Raw genomic sequence first — 21,784 nt, 5'->3', positions numbered from 1 at the left:
ACTCAAGGCAAGTGTTACACAATAGCAAGGAGAAGGAGGTGGTAGTAACAATGACTCATACTTGAATTAGAAGAAGCTTTTAGGGGTGCACATTTGAAAAGATTATTTCAATATCAAGTGGCCCCTTTACTATTATTTTTTATCATCTTGTTGCCAACAGTATAATTTTCATCCAACCATATTCTTTTTTCACTACAATGGTATTCAACAATTTTTCAACACCAAATATTCAATGAGGTTATTGTAACTAGTAAGATCAAACTTCAAACTACTGTAACAATACAAGTGCCATTCAAAGAGTCAATTTATACTTGTGTGAAGGAATGATTTTCAAGAATGATGTTTCTCAATTATTAGCCCATCTCTATCTTGATCATGTTGTGACGAATCGTTTCCAACCTAAAATTATTCAAGATAAGACATAACAGGATCAAGACAATAATCATGTTAGAATGGGACAAGACACGAGTTAAGGATCAAAACATCTTGTCCTATCCCAAGAGTGTGTGTGTGTGCGTGCGTGTGTGCGTGTGTGTATTAATTTTGTTTTATTTTATTTTCTAAAGTTAAATTTTCTATTATTTTGTTACTTGTGATTTATAGTTGTTTATTTATGTTGTTTTGGATTTAAAGGAGTTATTTAATTTGATAAATATTGTGATGAATTTAAGTTATGTTTTTAGTTTATGCTAGTTTTATTGCTTCCTTTATAAGATTCATGTATGCTACTAGTGCTCTATCAAGTGTCCTTTAAACCTATAATTTAAGGTAATATATTGATATTTGAGTTTAGAAAATAATACATTTGGGTTAAATGTACAAGCATTGTCATTATTTGATATCTTAAGGAGATTAATGAATAATAATACTTTAAAAAAAGGGATTTTTATTGGAGAAAAATAAAAAAAAGCATGCTTGATTACTTATAATTTGAAGAATGAATATTATCAAAGAGATTAGTTTATTAGTTCTTGCATTTTCATCTTTTCTATTTCCATCCTCTTTCTTCTATTAGAATTTTCTAGTCTTGTCTCATCCTGTTTTGATCCAGAACGAGATAGGATGGGATTGGATGTGACACTAGACTAAAATCCAACCCAACTTATTTTTGGGAGAGGACATGGGATAAAGTTGTCCTGGACCCATCTCATGCGCACACAGATAAAACTGAAGTTTACAACTTCTGCAATCACACAAATAAATTAATGTAAGTATCACAAAGGGATGCAAAGGAATGAGAAAGAGTGTAAAGAAGGAAACTACATTCCATAGAGAGCCTTGTTTGTTTATATCTCTCCTAATGAATACATAACTACATAGTTGCAAAAGATTTAAAGCCTGTTTGGGTAACCCTTAAAAGCATATTCAAACCACATTTGGGATGTGCTTTTGTCAAATTCAACATATAGTTGGATTACCCAAATGGACTACCATATGTAAACTAAAAACCAAATACACACACTCAATATAACCAAAATGCAGTTTTAGGTCCCCGTTTGTTTAATAGAAAGGAATGTAATGAAATGGATTCAAAAAACAAAGGTAAAAATAATATGATCAAAGAGGATAGGTGAACACATTCATAAGGAGGAGGTATAATTTAGTTCATGGGGTTGGGAATCATGATTCATGAGAATTTAGAAGGGTGTAATGATTTCCACATTTGTAGTATATATTAATGAGTTTTTATCATGCCATAAGGGGAAGGGTGATTTAGTTCATTTTTGTCTTGATTTTTTCAATCAATTTCTTTCTAGTAACTAAACGGGACCTTAGTTCTTAAAATATGTCAACCTAAAGCCAAATGGGAATAAAGGATCATGCATTTTAACCCCATAGTTTGGTTGATCAAGATCCTTGACTCTTTTAAACCAAGTCATAGGAAGCTGACCCTTGAAGTCAAGATCCTGAAGATAACATCTATGATTCCCTGAGCTTCAGTACTAGGTAACCAAGCAGCAACAAGAGCATCAATCTTTTCTAATAGAGATGGCTCTAACACTAAGGGTCTTCTAGTTATCAGAATAACCAATGTTGGGAATTTGTCTGCAATTAAGCTTATAATGTCAGGGCCATTAAATGGGATTAGAAGCTTAGAATTGTCATCGAAGAACTCAGCATAGGGTTTTTCACCAACAGCTATAATGGCAAAAGATATGTCATTGCGTTCTAGAGTATCTTTTGATGGACTCTGCTCATAAATAATCTTAGTTTCATCTCTTATAGCTTCCTTAATGGCCTCTAAGAGTGTTGTTCCTAACATAGTGTGCAAACTTTAAATGGAGCAACTATGGATCAAACATGAAATATTAACATTAGCACAAACCTTAGATTAAAATTAGAGATGAGATAATGAATTGGGTTATAAGGTTAAAAATAAACCCAAGGTCTAAAAGACTACACCCATAAGAGATCAAGCCAGCCTATGAATTTATCTTTTTTAAATGTTAATTTATTGGTTTAAAAGAAGATAGTTAAAATTCATTACATGATAAATAGAATTTTTTATTTAAATTGTCAAATTTTCAAGTCATTTAAACTGTAATGTATTTACCATTCAAAAAATTTCAACTTCAACCTTATATGTTATATACTTTATATATTATATTTGTGTTTACTAATTCTGTAATGTAATATAAAATAAAATGATCACAAACCCACAATATATGCAATCTTACTACACAACTCTCAAAGTCCTCATAACATGGGGTAAGGTTGCTCGGTCCATTATTTAATTATTTTTTTATATTCATAGTTAAAATGAAAAACAAAAATGTTTTTATATGAAAGTAGATGTGGCAATGCGAGTCAACACGCTACAACAGGTCAGATGTTGGCAAGGTGAGTTAGAATTAACTTGCCTCTAAATGCCAACCCAACCCACCATTGGTGAGTTGGTGGGTTAAACCACCAACATGCTTTTCAAATATATATTTAAATATTTTTTTCAAAAATTTTAAATTGAATTACAATTTTTATAAAATAAACTTAAATTATTGCCATATTTTCATTATATTTTATGATTAAATTAATTCCAGAGTCAGCAAATATAAGCAAGTAATACATTTGCATGATTATTCGATAAATATAAAAATGATAAATAAAAAAATCAAACATAAAATTATGATCCTAAAATGAATCAAATAAAGTTATATTTAAAATAAATAATAAAAAATAAATTTTTTTTTAATAAATTTACAATTATAAGGAAAAATTATTAAAATAATAATAAAAAGTGAGCCAACATATTGGGTTGCGAGTTAAGCAAGGTGGGCCAATTGAACCTACCTTTAAATAAGTTGAAAATTTTTCAACTCAACCTATCACTTTTTGGTTGATTGACTCGCTGAATTTAATCTATATTCTCTACTCTTTGTGAAAGCTCTTTTGAATCTAGCTTATACTCGGAAAAAAGGAACTGAGCTCTAGCTACCAATTTAAGACTATTTATTTTTTAAAATAAAATGTGAAATGCTAAGAGAGAGGGGGACCTAGTGATAGACGTTTTCAAAGAACAATTCAACAAGCTATCTCCAATACAATTTGTAACATTTCTTCCTTTTTCTTTAGGAATTTGTTTTTAATGACCACCTTTCCTAGATATCTGATAATCCAACTTACATAAATGTATATTATGGTTTAATATTAACTACCATACTCTTGCAACAAAAGCCTTGTCATCATGAAAAAGTAACACAAGTAAGCAATTCATAGGTTTCAAATTTATATCTATCATTTTGTATATGCATATATCTGACTCTTATCTAGCTGATAATATAATGTGTATGTTGTTTAGTCAATGTGATTTGGTTTTCTTTTAATTAAAATGGACATATATCTAAAGGGTCAAATGTTTTATTTCTAAGTGATGATAGGAAGGATTAAAGATTTACATCTTTTGATCAAATTTAGACTCTAAATAAGTGCTTGTACAAATAATTAATGGGAAAATGATAGAGAGGTCCCAAAATGATTGATTAATTCAACTTAACTCCTAAATTTCAAATTCTATGAATTTTTCAATTTAATTCTCAATTTTACAATTTAATTGTGATGAATTTATAACTTATATTTCAAATTTTAAAAAAATAAATTAATTTATTTTTCAATCAAATTAAAGGAGGAGCAATATAGGAGGAGGCTAGGGGCAATCTTGGCTCCCTTTCCTTCTAAAAATTTTCAACCAAATAAAGGAAGGGAACCCTCTCCTCCCCTCCCCTCCAAAACTCCTACCTAAACACACCATAAAAGTTTTGAAAAGCAAAAACATACCAATTGTAATTTGCCCACTTTGACCTTGCCAATTTTTTGTCCAGCCTCCGCATTGAAATCTTAGATCATCTACATGAGTTCCAGCTACAAGAATCCTCTTGGCTTTTCTATTTAAAGGAAGAAAAGGTTTGCCATGAAGCTTCCCATTTTTCAACAGAACCAATGACTTTTGAACTGCTTCACGTGCAAGATCTCTATGTTTCTGCATAAATGGTGGACGATGAACAAGTTTTTAAGAACTATATGGGAAGATATGAGTGGCACTAATTAAAATCTATCAGTCTTTGTTGTGCATTAAAATGTTCACAAACAAGAAAAATAAAAATCCTTAATTAAGGAAATTTAAGGATCGAACAATTGGAAACTTGCAAAAGGTATTTATATTAATATGACAAGACCTCAAATTAGTTTTAACAATACACAACTTGAGAATCATGTCAAAATGCAATGAGATGGACATCATACAGATCTCTAAATTAAAAGTAAAGAAATACTACTCCTCCATTCCTATTTTCTATATTTGTTTTTACCTTTTTGCCCTTATTAAATGCTATGAAAAATTTATAAAAATAATTATTTTTGTCCTTATAAGATGATAGAGGTGAAAACTTATTAAATTTTAAAACAAAGTTAATAATATTTAAGATTTTACTTTATTCAAATAAAACATGTTGGAAGTGATTTATAAATAGGAGTGGAGAGAATAATAGATTTAGTTAAACATATTCAGCTTAATTAAATTTCAAAATATGGTGAGAAGTCAAATTTAACATATGAAGGAGAATTTGAGAATATTTTGCATTATTCTTTACCTTGCAACCAACTATATCTAGCAAAGACCTATCAAATAAAGGGAATTCAAAAACACCAGAAGTAAATTTCACTCTCAATATTCGTTCAATAGCATCATCAATTCTAGCAATTGGCACTTCCCCTGATTCTACAAGGGAGGTCAGTTCTTCAATGAACAGTTGAAATCTATAAGGCACCATCACCTGAAAATTTTCTCAAATAGATGAAGGAAAAGAAGGGCACAAAAACACAAAAAGAAAAGATAAGCAAACCACAAAAAAGATTCATAGAATTGAAGATTTTTACCATGTCAATTCCAGCATTAACAGCTGACAAGTTGCACTTTCGATAATCTGACCCACTTGGTGTACCAAGCTTATCAATTCCCATCCAATCAGAAGTTGCAATACCCTATAGAAGAGACAATAATGGTGTGAACCAGATGAAAAGGAGAAGAACTTCAGTTATGGTATTGTTTTATTCAAATAATAAAATAGGAAGGAGTCTTATCCTCTTTGGATAAGAGACAAAACAACAAAGACAACAATATCTTCAGCACTAATTCCTATCATCATGGTTGTCTTACCTTAAAACCTAGCTTTTCTTTCAAAATTTCAGTAATAAGGAAATGGTGAGAATGGAGTTTGCTTCCATTCCAACTTGAATAAGAAATCATAATGGTTGAAACCCCCTGTTAAATGCAGTCCAAATAAGGGGTCATGTGGATCCTTTCTAACTCTTGATATGGTAATACTGTATTTCCTCTATTTTTGCCTTTCTCAATACCTCCATCTCCAACAAAGTGCTTTGCACAGGCAATAACCTTGTTCCTGAAATATTGATAACATATAAGTAAACAATTTTGACAGAGACCGATGTATGTCCCCTAGTTTGGTGAATTTTCTAGCCATGAGAGGATCTGTATAGTAGCAAGTGTTTCAATGGGGAACATGAAAACATAAAGATTAGCACGGAAACTTCAGAAACATAAAAATTTTCATCATTGAATTAACTAAAGGAAGACTGAAATGGAATATTTCTTTTCTAGGGCATGTGTCAATCTTGGAAAACTCATATGAATAGACTACAATTTTTTTTAAGAAAAAAAAATTGAAGCCATCAGCTGTCAAGGGTCAATATAAATTGTAATTGGGATGGCACGTGATATTTTTATAAGTATCATTATTTCCAGTACCTAGAAAAATTGAATGGTGGGGAAAATTTTTTGCTCAGGATAAATATGATTTTTTTAAACATATCATTTTAAATATTTGTTAAATTATATTCAAATTAAAAATCTGTTAAAATGAATTGCTAGAGAATAAGGCATATTACATAAAATTATAATGATGTACTCGAAAAATATAAATAAAATTTTTATGGTTATTGAAGTTATTTTTTATTTTTTATTGAATAAAATTTGTTTATCTTTAGTAGATAAATATTTTGTAATAAATTTTTTATTTAAAAAAAGTAGAGAATTCTATTTTTTGAATTATTATTCTCTCCATTGTAAAACTATCATTATTTGAGACTATAACATATAGATTAGGTTTGAGTTAAATAAATTTTTAAGGGATAAGTAAAATTTGTCTCTTGAAAAGGGGCGATTGAAATTCTTTTGGGTTATTTTGTATAATTTTTTTAATCTTGTAGGGGCAGTTGCCACTATAAGCTAAGGAGTCGGTCCATCCCTATTATTTTCATAAAGAACGTTTTTTTTTTTCCATAGAAAGTTTCTTTTCTAGGGTTGGAAAAGACATATGAATAGACTACAAATTGTAAAAAACAAAATGCAGAAAAAATGGAGTAAAAAAATTACATCTAAGCCCTATATAAAAAAATATTATAAAAAAATCCCATAAAATTTATAAAATACTCTCAATTTTTAAATCATGCACATTTATAACTTGATTAAAAATATTGAAAATTGAACAACAGTCATTTACAATTTATAAAAGAAAATAACAACTTATAATAATAAATTGTAAATAATCATTGTCTAATTGTTAATGTCCTTAATCAAAATGTAAATACATAGAATTAAGACTTGAAAGTACTTTGTGAAATTTATGAGATCTGTTGATGATTAATTTTTTTATATAAAACTAGACAAAATTAACCCGATGTCAAGCGTCAACACAATTATTTAATTATTATTTCCATAGAACATATTTCTCCAGGACTTATATGAGAGTTTCTCTCTACCTTCCACCCACAAACGGATAACCATGTTGATGTCCTTGTGGAGGGTGACCCTGCAAGCCTGAAACTATGGAGCTCATCTTTCTGACTATCTCAGTATCTTCACTGTAACTCTCATAGCATCTTCCCCACCTGGGATCTCTGCAGACCTGTCCATTAGTTCATTCAAGTGAGACATGATTTTATCCATCATTTATGCAGAGACGTAATTTCATGGGAGTGATTTTATCTAGCATGATTTCTAATTAGAATAGAACACGGGTTAATTATGATGCCTTACTGCAACACAAGGAGCAAAAACATGGTGAATCCCACTTGCTCTAACTTCAAGTGCTGTTGCAGCCCCAATTCTTTCTGCTAAATCCGCATCTCTACAAGCAGCCACCAGTAAGAAATGAAAACCATAAAATGACAACAAGAACGGCAATTACATACTCATACAAATGCTGTAGCCACAAACTAGCTGTTACGGAATCAATTCATGACCCCACTGGTATAATTGGCAAACATCAAACAGCATGAGAACTTAGAAATTACTATCAACGGAGAACTGGTGCTCTAATCAAGTTCAAGGGAAAGCACCTAAATAGTAGCTCCGAGGCCAACATTGTGAGGGTATATAGTGGCACCGTATATGCTATTATTACCATGAACTGCATCGATCCCATGTATGAGCGGTATGCCTAATCTGGACTCGAGAGCCGACTTTTGAAATCCATCCACCATGTTAGCCCAATCCGACGACAAGGAATTTTCGATAGGGCTACTACCTTCAGAACTAAGCACGCTCCCTTCAAAGATTTAAAACAGAGGGAGGGAGGGATGGAGGCAAATATCAGAATTCAGAACCAGAATGCCCACGATCTCAATCTACAAAGCCTGAAGGAGAAAACATGGTAAGAGATAAAATAGTACTAATAGAAAAGTCCCTTATGTCAGAAGGATCTGCAACGCGAACCTCGATTTGGGTCATCTGACCAATCTTCTCTTTCAGAGTCATTCGGGAAAGAAGGTCCTGAACGCGAGCTTCAATTGGTTCATTGGGATTCTTGTACAAGCAATCCATGTCCTCCAATCTGTTCATCCAACTCATCGGCTTCAAAAAGCAGAGTACGAACGAGAAGCAAAACGTATTCTATTATAATGAGACCTGGACAATAATGGTGTCAGGAGGGGACGAGACGAGTAGACGATCTGGAACATGTCGTCTCCCGAATATATATATATATATATATATTAATTTTATTTTATTATATTGTTTTATATATAATAAAAGAAAAAAAATAAAAATAAAATTCTTTTAAAATATATAAATAATAATTTAACCATTTAAAATCTTATAATTTTTAAGAGCTCTTTAAAAACTTTATTGTTATTAATAAATTTATATAAATTATTAAATTACCTTTATTGAACATAAATAATTCACCAGTTTTGTTTAAATATTCACAACCTTTCTTTTCATATTCGCAACAATATCACAATAAATTACAATTTCACATGTTAAATTCTTTATTTACTGTTGTATTGTTGCGAATATAAGAAGAAAAGTTATGAATATTTAAACAAAACTTATAAATTATTTATTGTCAACAAGGGCAATTTAGTAATTTATATAAATTCATTAAAGACAGAAAAGTTTATAGGGACTTCTGAGAAATTATGGTATTTTGAGAGACCAAATTATCATTTATATATTTCAAAGAAATTTTATTGTCATTTTTTCTATATAAACTTGTTTTATTTTTTTAAAGTTAAATTTTCTAATATTTTATTACTTGTGATTTATAGTTATTTATTTGCATTGTTTTAGATTTAAGGAGGTTATGTAATTTGATAAATATTGTGTTGAATTTAAGTCAAGTTTTTTTGTTTATGCTAGTTTTATTGCTCCCTTTATAAGATTCATGTATGCTATTAGTTATCTATCAAATGTATTTTAAACTTGTAATTTAAGGTAATATATTAATATTTGAGTTTACAAGATAATACATTTTAGGTTAAATCTACAAGAATTCTCATTATTTGAAATATTAAGGAGATTAATGAATAATAATACTTTAAAACAAATGATTTTTATTGGAGAAAAAAAAATTGCGCTTGATTACTTATAATTTGAAGATATGAATATCATCAAAGAGATTAATTAATTAGGTCTTGCATTTTTGTCTCTTCTATTTCCATCCTTTCTTTGATTAGGATTTTTTAATCTTGTCTCGTTCTATTTAGATCCCAAATGAGACAGGACCACCTCTGAGATTGGACCAGATACAAGACTAAATTCCAACCTAACTTATTTTCAAGAGAGCACATGGGATAAACTTGTTTTGAACTTATTGTTGAACATAATGGTTTGTAACATTATGTTTAATTTAAGTTTTGATGATGACTAATATAAATAAGTTAATTATACTTATACCTAATTGTTTTCATACATATAGCATAGTTAACCATGATTATGGAACAAGCACTTTAAAGTATTTTTTACTTATGTTATTCCATATTATACGAGATTTGAAAAAATAATTTATGTGTGTCAAAATTATTTTATACTATTATATTTTTCCTTATCTTAAATTGATTCTATTTTCAAGAGCATTCAAAGTATTATTTTTCATAATTTGGATATATGCATATTGATATTTGGACTAACCACTTTGATAATAATATATCATTTAAGGTTGTTCAAAGTAAAGATGAGAATGAAAAGGAAGAAATCAAAGTCATCATTAGAATGCATGCCACACTCAAAATAGGAGAACATAAAGATAAAGAGAAAAATGATCCAAGAAGAGCTTAAGAAGAATAAAAATATTTATACAAGCTTGGATGTATCTTGGAAGCCTTGGATTTGATAATTATAATATCATTATACTAGAAGTCTTTATGATAAACTCATCAATTTAGATATGCAATATTAGCTCATGATATTTTAAATCAAAACATATATTTTAGATCTTATGAGAAATAGTGAGATATAACTTTTTATAATCATGTTTTTTTTCATCTTTGATTACATATATCTCACAAAGTTTGAAATGTTTTAATTATAACTCTATAAAGTTTTCAAAGTTTCTCTATTTACTCAAAATGAAGTTAAATTGAAAAAGCCATGAACACTTAAAGTTTAAGCTTTTAAATGGCAATTGTGTAGAAAATTAGTTTTAACCTTTGCTTATGTTTCTCATCATATCTCTCACTACATAGATCATTTTAATGCGAAACATATCTCATTTGAAAATAAACTTCAATAGCTTTTCAGCAATAATTGAGTTATTCAAAATGAAATTCTATTAAAAAATATATGAATTTTAGAAGTTAAGTGTTGAGATATTGATTTTGCATAACATTCAAACTTAACCTTCATTCACTCTTTTGATCATATCTCAAAATTTACGTTAAATTTGAATGTGAAACTTCTTTCATTGAAAACTAGACTTCAAGATATTTCCAACAATATATAATTTGCCAACTTTAGAGTTGTATTGAGTGAGTTAGAATCTTATAAAATTATGTGCAATGGAATCCTCAAACACAAGCGTGGTCACTACTAAGTCACACGCGTGATTCATCTTGAAATAGCCTCAGTGTCCAAATCACAAGTGAAACACCTTGTACACACACGTGAAACATCACCCAAAAGCCTTGTTTCTCACTGAATAGCCTCTATGGTTGAAAACATGTGTGAAACACCTTGTACACACGTGTGAAATGCCCTCCAGAGCCTTGTTTTCATTCAATATCCTCTGTGGTCCACAACATGTGTCAAGCACTTCCAATCCATGCATGATTTGTCATCTAGGCAATACCACATGATGTTTCAAGCGTGATTTGTCAAATTCCTAAGAGAGATTTATCACCTTTGCTTGTGAAAACTTCAAAACACATGTGGATAAGCCTTAATTCCATACAAGATTTGTGACCAACGACTATAATCATCGTGCAACAACTGTAAATGGTCATATGATGTCTCTAACACTTATTTCACTCCATAAGCAATAAATATAACACTTGAGACTTATATTAATAAGGGATTAACCTCAAAAATCATCAAGCTGTGAAATCCATGATTATATTAGTCCTATTATACAAAAAATCTTTGTTCTTGAGCCAATATCATTTGTATCTTCATTATTTAAGTATTAGAGCTTCATTATACTCATCATTTCTCTTAGAGAGAATTCAACTGAGTGATTTACATACTTGAAATCAGTATAAAGGTGAGGGAGAGATTTTTTTTGTAATCAAGAGAGGTTGTTCTCTCGAGAAAAGAAGCTCACTATTAAAGTGAGTTGCCATAAAGGCTCATAAGTGCCTAAACTAAACTTGTGGTTATACTATGATGGCAAGCACCCACTTAAGCTTGTGTCATAGTAGAGAAATCTCAAATGATTTCTTGGAGACTAGATGTAGGCTTAAGTGGTGAAGCCGAACTAGGATAAATTATAGTTCTCAATCTCTCTTCCTTTAACTCTTTATATTTTCAGCAATATTAATTTATGCTATGTTTTAGTATATAAAATTAAATTTGATATATCTACATGTTCTTACTTAAACTTCCATGTAGAAATTATTTTTACACATATTGAGCTTGTGAAGATTACTGTAACATTCTTACAAACAAAGTTTAAAACTCAAATTTTTCTAGACTCTCTTTTAAATATAGTTTTGCCAAAAAAGTTTCAAAAGAATCAAAAATTCCATAAACACCCAATTCACCCCCCTCTTGGGTGTGTTTACAACTTAGATAAAAATGTAGTTTACAACTTCTGCAATCACACAAATAAATTGATGTAAATATCACAAAGTGATGCAAAAGAATGAGAAAGAGTGTAAAGAGGGAAACTACATTCCGTAGAGAGTTTTGTTTGTTTAGATATCTCCTAATGAATACATATCTACATCATTGTAAAAGATTGAAAGTCTATTTAGGTAACTCTCAAAAGCACATTCAAACACACATTTAGGATATGTTTTTGCTAAATTCAATAAATAGTTGGATCTCCAAAATGGACTTTTGCAAAATATAAATCGAAAAACAAATAAACACTAAGTCTAACCAAAATGAGGTTTTAGGTCACATTTGCTTATCAAAAAGGAATGGATTGAAATCAATTGAAAAAATAAATAAAATATAAGATGATTAAATGGATAGGTGAGCACATTCATAAGAGAAAAGGGTAAATTTAGTTTATAGGATTGTGAATCATGTTTCATGAGATTTTTGGAGGGTATAATTTCCACATTTATAGTATATATTAGTAAGTTTTATTATACTTACCATGGGGGAAAGGATGATTTAGTTCTTTTTTTGCCTTTATTTTTTCAATTTACTTCATCCCATTCCTTTCTAGCAACCAAACGAAACCTTAGTTTTTAGAATATGTCAAAAGCCAAGTGGGAATAAAGGATCGTGCATTTTAACCCCATTGTTCAGTTGATCAAAATCCTCAACTCTTCTAAACCAAGTCACAAGAAGCTAATCCTTGAAGTCGTATATGTGACTCCTTGAGCTTCAGTGCCAAGTAACCAAGCAGCAGCAGAAACATCAATCTTTTCTAACAGTCATGGCTCTAACACTAAGAGTCTTCTAGATATCAGAATAACCAATATTGGGAATTTGTCTGCAATTGAGCTTATAATGTCAAGGCCATTAAATATAGAGCTGGTAATTTGGACCAAGCCTGACGGACCAACCCGAACTTATCGAAAAAATTTAGGTCTGAGCCTGAATAAAATAATAATTTTTTATTGTTCGGGCCTATTCAGGTGGCCTAAATAGGCTCGAGAAAATTTGGGCCAAGCCCGATTGGGTTCGGACTTGGCTTGAATACTCGAATAGAAAAAAAATATTTTTAAAAATATATATAATATAATAAATATTAATTATTTTTTAAGTTTTATATCATTTTATTTTAAAATACCATATATTTGAGTGTATTACTATAGTTATTTTTAAAAAAATAAAAATATTATATTTTCCTATTTTTATAATTTTTAATCAAATAAAATATCTCAAAATAATAATTAAAATATATTTTAATATTAACTTTTATACTTTAAGACTCAATCTTTTTTTAGAAAAATTGAGTCATATACACCATTTTCTTGTCCAAAAAATTATTTTTATATTTTTTATAAAATAATTAATTTTAAATTAAAAATAATTTTAAAAATAAAATTTGGGCATGAACAAATTCTGGCTCTACTACTAAACAAACATAATAAATAAACTAATATTTTTAGATAATTATTTGATTATCATCCACGTCAGACTTAGTTAAAAATTAAGAATGAAATAAAGTAAATACCTTTTGTATATAGGACTTAAACAATATAAAAGGTTAAAGAAAAAATTTTAAAAAATAGTATTTTACCCATAATTAAATGATTTTGTTTTATATAATATAATAATGGCTATTTTCTCATATTCTTAAAAATAAAAGTACAGTTTATCTAATAGTTGTTAAAAACTTTAAACTAATTAGGACAATAATTTTAAATTAGTGGTCTAACCGTAATTGAATTGAGATTAACTTAATCATAATTAAAATAATATGATTCAATTAAAATATATAAATATTTTTATATAACCATGATAAGGAAATATTTAAATAAATAAGACATCAATTTACAAGTAAAAGAAACATTCATGAATAAATTGTACATAATACAATAAAATAGTAACGGAGCTACTTAAATACTTAACTATAGAGTTAATAAGTTATTATTTTTTTATTCCTTTTAAGTTAAAAAAATATTTTATGCTTAATAAAATTATTTAAATATTAAAATTGATTAAAAAATAAAAAATATTTTTAAAAAAGTTTCGGGTATTCGGGCCAGCCCGAATAAGCTCGAAGCCCGACAGTGTTAGGTTCCGGCTTGGCTATATGGGCTTTTTAGAAAGAGTAGGATTTTTTAAGTCCGATCTGAATAAGCTCGGCCCGAATTGAGCCCAACTCAAATAAGTCCGACTCGCTCGAATTACCGGCTCTAATGGGATTAGAAGCTCAGAATTGTCACCGAACAACTCAGCATAGGGTTTTTCACCAACAACTATAATGGCAAAAGATATGTCATTGCATTCTAGAGTAGCTTTTGATGGACTCTGCTCATAAATATTATCTGTTTCATTTCCTATAGCTTTCTTAATGGCCTCTAAGAGCGTTGCCCCTAAAATAGTATGCAAAGCTTAAATGTAGTAACCATGTGGAATAAGGAAGTAAAAGAGTGGTATAAATATAAAGCATGAAAAATTAGCATTAGCACAAAGCATAGAAAATTATTGATGAAAAAATGAATTCGATTATAAGGTTAAAAATTAGCCTAAGGTCTAAAAGACTAGATCCATAAGAGATCAAGCTAGCATATATCTTTATCTTTTTTAAATGTTAATTTATTTTTTTAAAAAATAGAACATTAAAACTAATGGTGCAAGTTGATGATGAAGTTTGATATTTCTTTGAAAATTAAAATTAATTCATTTTCATGTAGTTATGTTTTCTTTTAATTCTTTAATTACATGATAAATAGAATTTTTTATTTAAATTTTTGAATTTTCAAGTCAATTGTACTATAATGTATTTAAGTTATCGTTCAAAAAATTGCAACTTTAACCTCCTATGTTATATACGTTATACATTATATTTATATTTACTAATTTTGCAATGTAATATAAAATGAAATAATCACACACCCACTTATATATACAATCTTACTACCCAACTCTAAGTCCTCGTGGGGGTAAGGTTCCTTGTTATACTTATTTAATTATTTTTTAATTTTTGTACTTTAAAAAATGAGAGGTTTTTGTCTAAACGTAGAGTTGATAATATGAATCAATGCAACACAAAAAGTCACTATTGGCAAGGTAAGCTAAAATTGGCCTACTAATTTATGGTTCATTAGTCAAATCGTGGTTGAACCAATTGAAATTAAATTAATATATTTTTAAGTTACATATCACAATCAAATAAGAAATAAATGTTAATATGTATTTTTTCAAGAAAATATTATAAATTCTTAATAATATAATCTATTATTGACAATATGATTAATATTAATAATAAATGAAGCCTTTCATTTAGAAATTAAAATGATAAAGTGCTAGATATTTTTGGAAAGAATATTTAAGTTAAATTAAAAAGATCAAATTTAAAAAAAAATCTAGATAAATAATGAAAAGTATAAAGATTAAAAACATGTGTTTATATTAACTATCTTCCAAATATAATTAATAAAAACACCAAAACTAAAGGGGGAAAAAAAGAAAAGTAAAGAATAATGCATTGAGTTGTGCATTGTGCATACATAATAGTTGTGAAGAAGGCTCAATAAGTCTCACATGGCTCATTTTAAAAGGGAGAGGTATTGTTCTTATCTATAGAAGAGCATTGGGAGTGTGTCTAACCAGTTATAAAGCTTAAAATTGCAACCCAAGGTCCATAATTCTTAATAATTTTTGGATAGTTTTTATTTTTTAATTCAGTTCGGTTTTCAAAAAATCAGCTTGCTTTTCAAAAAATCAATCCACTTTTTAACTAGTTTTATTGGTCTTTGACCAGTTTTTCTTTGTCCGGTTTTAGAGTGTTAATCAAATTAGACCAAGGGCTGGTTCTTAAATTCAATCGATTGAACCGGCTGATCCAGTACAATTTTTAAGATCTGTTGGAGAAGTCATGTCAATAGACTATAATTAAAAAATTAAAAAACAGACAGCAGAAAAAATGGAGCCATCCCGTCGTCAACCATCAGCATAATTATTTAATTATTATTTCTATATAGAAAACATATTCCTCCATGACTTATATGAAATTTTCTCTCTACCTTCCACCCACAAACGAATAACCATGTTGATATCCTTATGGAGGATGACCCTGCAAGCCTGAAAATATGGAGCTCATCTTTCTGACTATCTCAGTATCTTCACTGTAACTCTCATAGCATCTTCCCCGCCTGAGATCTTTGGAAACCTGTCCATTAGTTCATTCAAGTAAGACATGATTTTGTCTATCATTTATACAGAGACGTAATTACAAGGGGATGGTTCTACCTAGCATGATTTCCATTTAGAATAGAATACGGGTTAATTATGATGCCTTACTGCAACACAAGGAGCAAAAACATAGTGAATCCCACTTGCTCTAACTTCAAGTACTGTTGCAGCCCCAATTATTTCTGCTAAATCCGCATCTCTACAACCGGCCACCAGTAAGAAATGAAAACTATAAAATGTTAATAACAATGAAAATTATATATTCGACTGTTACGGGATCAATTCTTGACCCACTTGTATAATTGACAAATATCAAACAGCATGAGAACTTACAAATTAATGGAAAATTGATACTTTAATCAAGTTCAAGGGAAAGCACCTGCCTAGTAGGTCCAAGGCCAACATTGTGAGGATATATAGTGGCACCATATATGCTATTATTACCATTGTAACATCCCAAAAATTAACCTAAGATTAATTAAGTTAATTTAGAGCTAATGAGTAATTTTAGAGGAATATTTAGATATAAATAATTTTAGTTAGAAGATTATTATTGAATTTAATTTAGATTAAAATCTTAAGTTATGATTTTATAGTAAATAGAAATAGTAATGATAATATTATTAAAAAGAAAAAGAAAGAAAGAAGAAGGAAAAGGAAAATTAAAAAAAAATTGAAGAGGGGGGAGGAAGTAATTTTTGCTCTAGTGTAGGTATTGAGGTGTAAATAATGTAAAAAAAAAAAAGAGAGAAAAGGTGAGGGCGAAAACCGTGTATGCGTGCATGATGGATTAACAAAAGACAAAAGAAAAGGTGAGGAGTAAAGACCGTGGGACTCATGTTATTTTTAAAAAGGCCAACAAAGCCTTTTGGCTTTTCATTTTCTTCGTCCTTTTCGTTTTTGCTTCCGCACACAAAGAGCAAGCAAGAGAGTGAGCGACGCTGTGGTTGGAAGAGCTGATTTAGAAAGTAAAGCTTCATAATAGGATGCTTCAGATGAGATTTTAAGTATTCTAAGACTAAGTAAGTATTCTTTTAAACATTTTTCCTTAGTCATTTTTCCCTTTGAGCTGCAGATTTTAAGATTTTGAAAAACCAAGGGTTTGAAAGAGGGATAAATTTTTGATGAGTAAATCTGATTGTTGAGGTTGCTGGTAGTGTAATAAATATTCTAGAGTATTATTTTGTTAATAGAATTAGAATTTGAGACATTTGAGTTTATTCCTAAATTCCTATTGGTAGATTTTTGGTTAAATCTAAAAATATAAATTAATTTGTTGATATTTAAATGATTATTTGAGATGAGAAATAAATTATTATGGCTATAGAATAATGATTTTAAGCTTAAAATCAAGTTTGCAATTTTTGAGTATTTTTATATGCGAATTTTTGGAATAAAAAGGGAAATTTTGATATTAAAAAATTATTTGAATGAAATTATTGTGAAGGAGACTATTGAACCAAGTAGATAGATTCAAATACATGAAATTAAATTTTAAAACTCAAGAGGCTAAGCCTAAGGTCTTAAAAAATGAAATAAAATAAAATAAATACTTAGGTGTTAGAGTATGAGTGAAAATTGTATTAATAATGTTATTGACACATTGAGATATGATCAATTGTAGATTAATTTTCTTTTGACACCATTCAAGCTTTGGAAAGTTTTGGAAGTGTTGTAATTTGAGGGGTAACCTTTGACCTCTCAAAGGTTGAGGTAATCGGAAAAAATCTATTTTATACATTTGTATATTAATTAATTAATTATGTTGGTGAAACAAAAGAATATATATATATATATATATATGTAAATTTTGAAATGGTTATTTCTAATGCATGTGGCTTGGTTAAGACTCTATGATTTATAACCAAGTTAATTGTGACTTGGTGTGAGTAATGAAATTGATGGTCGATGACGATATATACATCTTTGATTATAAATTGTGGATTATGCATAGTGATGACTTGCATATGAGCATGTTGACTGTTATATGATGCTAATGTGGCTTTATATGATAATATAAAAATTGATGCTAAGAGGCATGATTGAAATACGATGATTCTTGATGTTTGTTAAGCAAGAAAGTTGACGAGCATGTGGGATAATTGTGAATTGTATATATGAGTTTTTGAAATGCATTTTCTCATGAGCATGATCATATGGCGGGAGTTCGCCTTAATGAAGGAGTTAGTGGTTATGCAAAATTCATATGGTACTTGGCTATTAACCAATAATCCTAGGGGTTATAGCAGCTACTTACCTTGTAAGGTACTATAGCATTGTTTCTATTAAGGGACTTGACCCTACTGGCTTGCCTGGAGTTTTGGGTAGAGCTAGTTTTGAGTATGACACCCCATAGTGTGTGTTTGAGAGAAACTGTGTTCATAAATGAGTAAGGTAACCCTGACCCGGTAGCCCCTCATGATATGATTAAGGCCTTGGGTAGTCTCACCACATGGACAATTCCTTCCAGTTTGGCCCATGAATTTCATGTCAGAGAAAATAAGGGGGGATATAAGGAAGAGATTGATCATGCATATTATTATTATCATGCCATTTCAGTGATTGATGGCTATGTTAAGGATATGATTATAATGGTGGAAATGAGAACATGTAGTAATTATGCGAATAATGTATATGTGGCCATTTGTGCAAACTTTATACTTGACTTTATTCTTGAAATTATTCACATGAGTTAAATGGTAATGTGATTGACATGTTATTAATGTGATTGTTTACATGGTCACCTTGATAAATTTATTAGCCACTTGCATTTGTAATTAATTATCATGCATTTGTATAACTTAAATGTACCTTGGTTACTGAGTGGTTATACTCACCCCTCTCTTTTAACATATTACAGGAGCTAGCTCATTTCAAAAGAACAAAGGAAAGGAGCAATAGGCCAAGTGATAGTAATCACTTCTGTAGGCCTTTCTTTTTTTATTTTGATATGTGTATTTAGCTTATGATATTACTAACTAGGATAATATATTCTTGATCTGCTTGCATTATAGGTTTTGTGTTGGGGGAAATGTATTTTGGGCTCTGAGGAATGTGGTTTTATGCTTGTGCTATATTAATAGGCCAAAATATTTGTGCAAGTGAAAATAGTTATTATCTGCTTAATTTGAGAACTTGAATGTTGTTATGGTCTCCCCTTATGTTTTTGATGTCCAAGGGTGAGCAGTTGATATTAATTATATGTGAATGAAAAGAGAAATTCATGAATATGATGGGCTATTGATGAATAGATGATATATAGAGTATGATGATTAGGTAATAGTCATTGTGATAAATGTGATTGAGAGCTTGACCCCCCGCTGTCAGTTATGGAAGGGTTTGAGTGGTCAAGTCTCCCATGTTGATGTATTTCCTTTATCATGCTTTCGCATATGTCTAATTGAATGATATGAGTTTTAAGAATATTTTAAAGATTTGGAATCCCTTTATATTGAATCGTTTGTGAAAATATATGTTAAAAATTTATTTAGGTTAATCTTTTATAAGATAATCCCTTTAAATTAGTTCTTGATTTATTATAGTTAGATTGATGAATAAATCTTAATTCAGGACACTCAACTGCATCGATCCCATATATGAGCGCGATGCCTAGTTTGTACTCGAGAGCTGACTTTTGAAATCCCTGTCAGTCCAATCCGGCACGATGGCATTTTCAAAAGGGCCATTACCTCCACAACTAAGCATGCTCCCTTCAAATATCGGAACCAAAACTAGAACCAGAATACCAAACATCTCAATCTTCAAATCATGAAGGAGAAAAAAGGTAAGAGATAAAATAGTACCAACGGACAATTCCCTGATGGCGGAAAGAGTTGCAACGCGACGCTCGATTTGGGTCATCTGACCAATCTTCTCTTTCAGAGTCATTCTGGAAAGAAGGTCTTGAATGCAAGCTTCAATTGGTTCATTGGGATTCTTGTACAACCAATCCATGTCCTCCAATCTGTTCAACCAACTCATCGGCTTCAAAAAGCAGAGTACGAACGAGAAGCAAAAAGTATTGCAATTATAATGAGACCTGGACAATAATGGTGTCAGGATGGACAAGACACAAGTTGATCATCGAACGTCTCGTCTCCCGAATATATATATATATATATATATATTAATTTTATTTTATTATTTTGTTTTATATAAAATAAATTTATTTTATTTTTTAAAAGTTAAAAGTTCATCTAATTTTAATTGGATGTAATTGATTATAAAAATAATTAATTAATATGATTGATTTTAATTATAATTGATTATGTTATAATACAATTTACTTGGATATTATTTTTTTAAAATTAATTTTAACATAATTAAAAATGTTTTGATAATTTAGTCAAAATTAATTTTAGCTATGCAAATTATCATAAAAGATATTACTTTTTAAAATAAAATTATTGGTAAAGTTTTATATAATATTATTAAATTTGTTAAACTTTATTTAAGAAGTAAAATATATTATTTAACTTATATATATGAATAATTATAAAAATTTAAATTATATTATTATTAACATTTTACCTATACAATGGTAAAATTATGTTAATGTTTAGATGATTAAATGAGAATCAATATTACATGTATAAATTATCATAAAGAACATTGTTTTTTAAAATTAGAATATTCATAAATTCGTATATATATTATTAAATTTGTTTAATTTTATTTAAGGACAATATAACTTTTAATCCTTACTCTTTGCTCGTGTTTTGTGTAAAACCTCCATTTAAACACATAATTAGCCCACATTTAATCTTAAAGTAGAACTACCATAGTAATTTCAATCAATTTAATTAACAATAAAAGATATCATGAAATAAAATGATCAACCTTGGATATTTGAAAACTCATAAGGTTAAGTAAAAAAACCTTACAAAGATAAAATTGTATAAATTATTTAATCTCAAAACTAAATTTAGAAAGTCATTTAACCATTATAAATCAAAGTAAAAAGTATTTGAGAAGCATGAAAAACATTTAGAATTGAAAACAAGTCAAGATAAGGTCAAAAGGGCTATTTTTTTTAATTAACAAAGGCAATTAGATGCAGCTAGAGCAAATTAAGAAGCAGTCGACACTTCCAAAGAAGATTTGGCTACGGTCAATACTCTTTTGACAATGGCAAAATGGTCTTAGGAACTCCTTTAGTTGTAGCTAAAAATCTATAAGTCGTAGCCAAAGATGTCATGACAACTACTAATCAAGAACTTCTAACGCGCATAACTTTTAGCTCACATCTCCAATTGAGGTGAATCAAATGTCCACACATCAACAATTTTATAATCTAGCTAATGGTTTTATTCTCATGTCAATTTGACATTAAACAACAAATTTGAATACTCAAGACCACAATTTCACATTTTGCCCATAAAACCATTGACCAAGTATCTAAATATCACACCATAAGCCATTAACCGACATAAGGGCTTGAATCACACTCAGTAAGTCCTTATACAATTGTCTAAATAGTCACAAATATCAAATAGCTCTTAATACAAGAATTGACCA

The 21,784-nt window shown here is 29.3% G+C and overlaps 2 pseudogenes; both read right to left on the bottom strand.

Annotated features, from left to right (window-relative positions):
• Positions 1–754: 754 nt before the first annotated feature.
• On the bottom strand, positions 755–8,426 carry LOC129303619 (uncharacterized; annotated as a pseudogene).
• Positions 8,427–12,655: 4,229 nt separating this feature from the next.
• LOC129302742 (uncharacterized) lies at positions 12,656–20,221 on the bottom strand (annotated as a pseudogene).
• Positions 20,222–21,784: the final 1,563 nt, after the last annotated feature.

Source organism: Prosopis cineraria, unplaced genomic scaffold (genome assembly GCF_029017545.1).
Source record: "Prosopis cineraria cultivar Desert tree isolate PC_DT_omini unplaced genomic scaffold, ASM2901754v1 PC2, whole genome shotgun sequence".
NCBI lineage: Eukaryota > Viridiplantae > Streptophyta > Magnoliopsida > Fabales > Fabaceae > Prosopis > Prosopis cineraria.
This window is presented reverse-complemented; position numbering and strand designations above follow the sequence as displayed.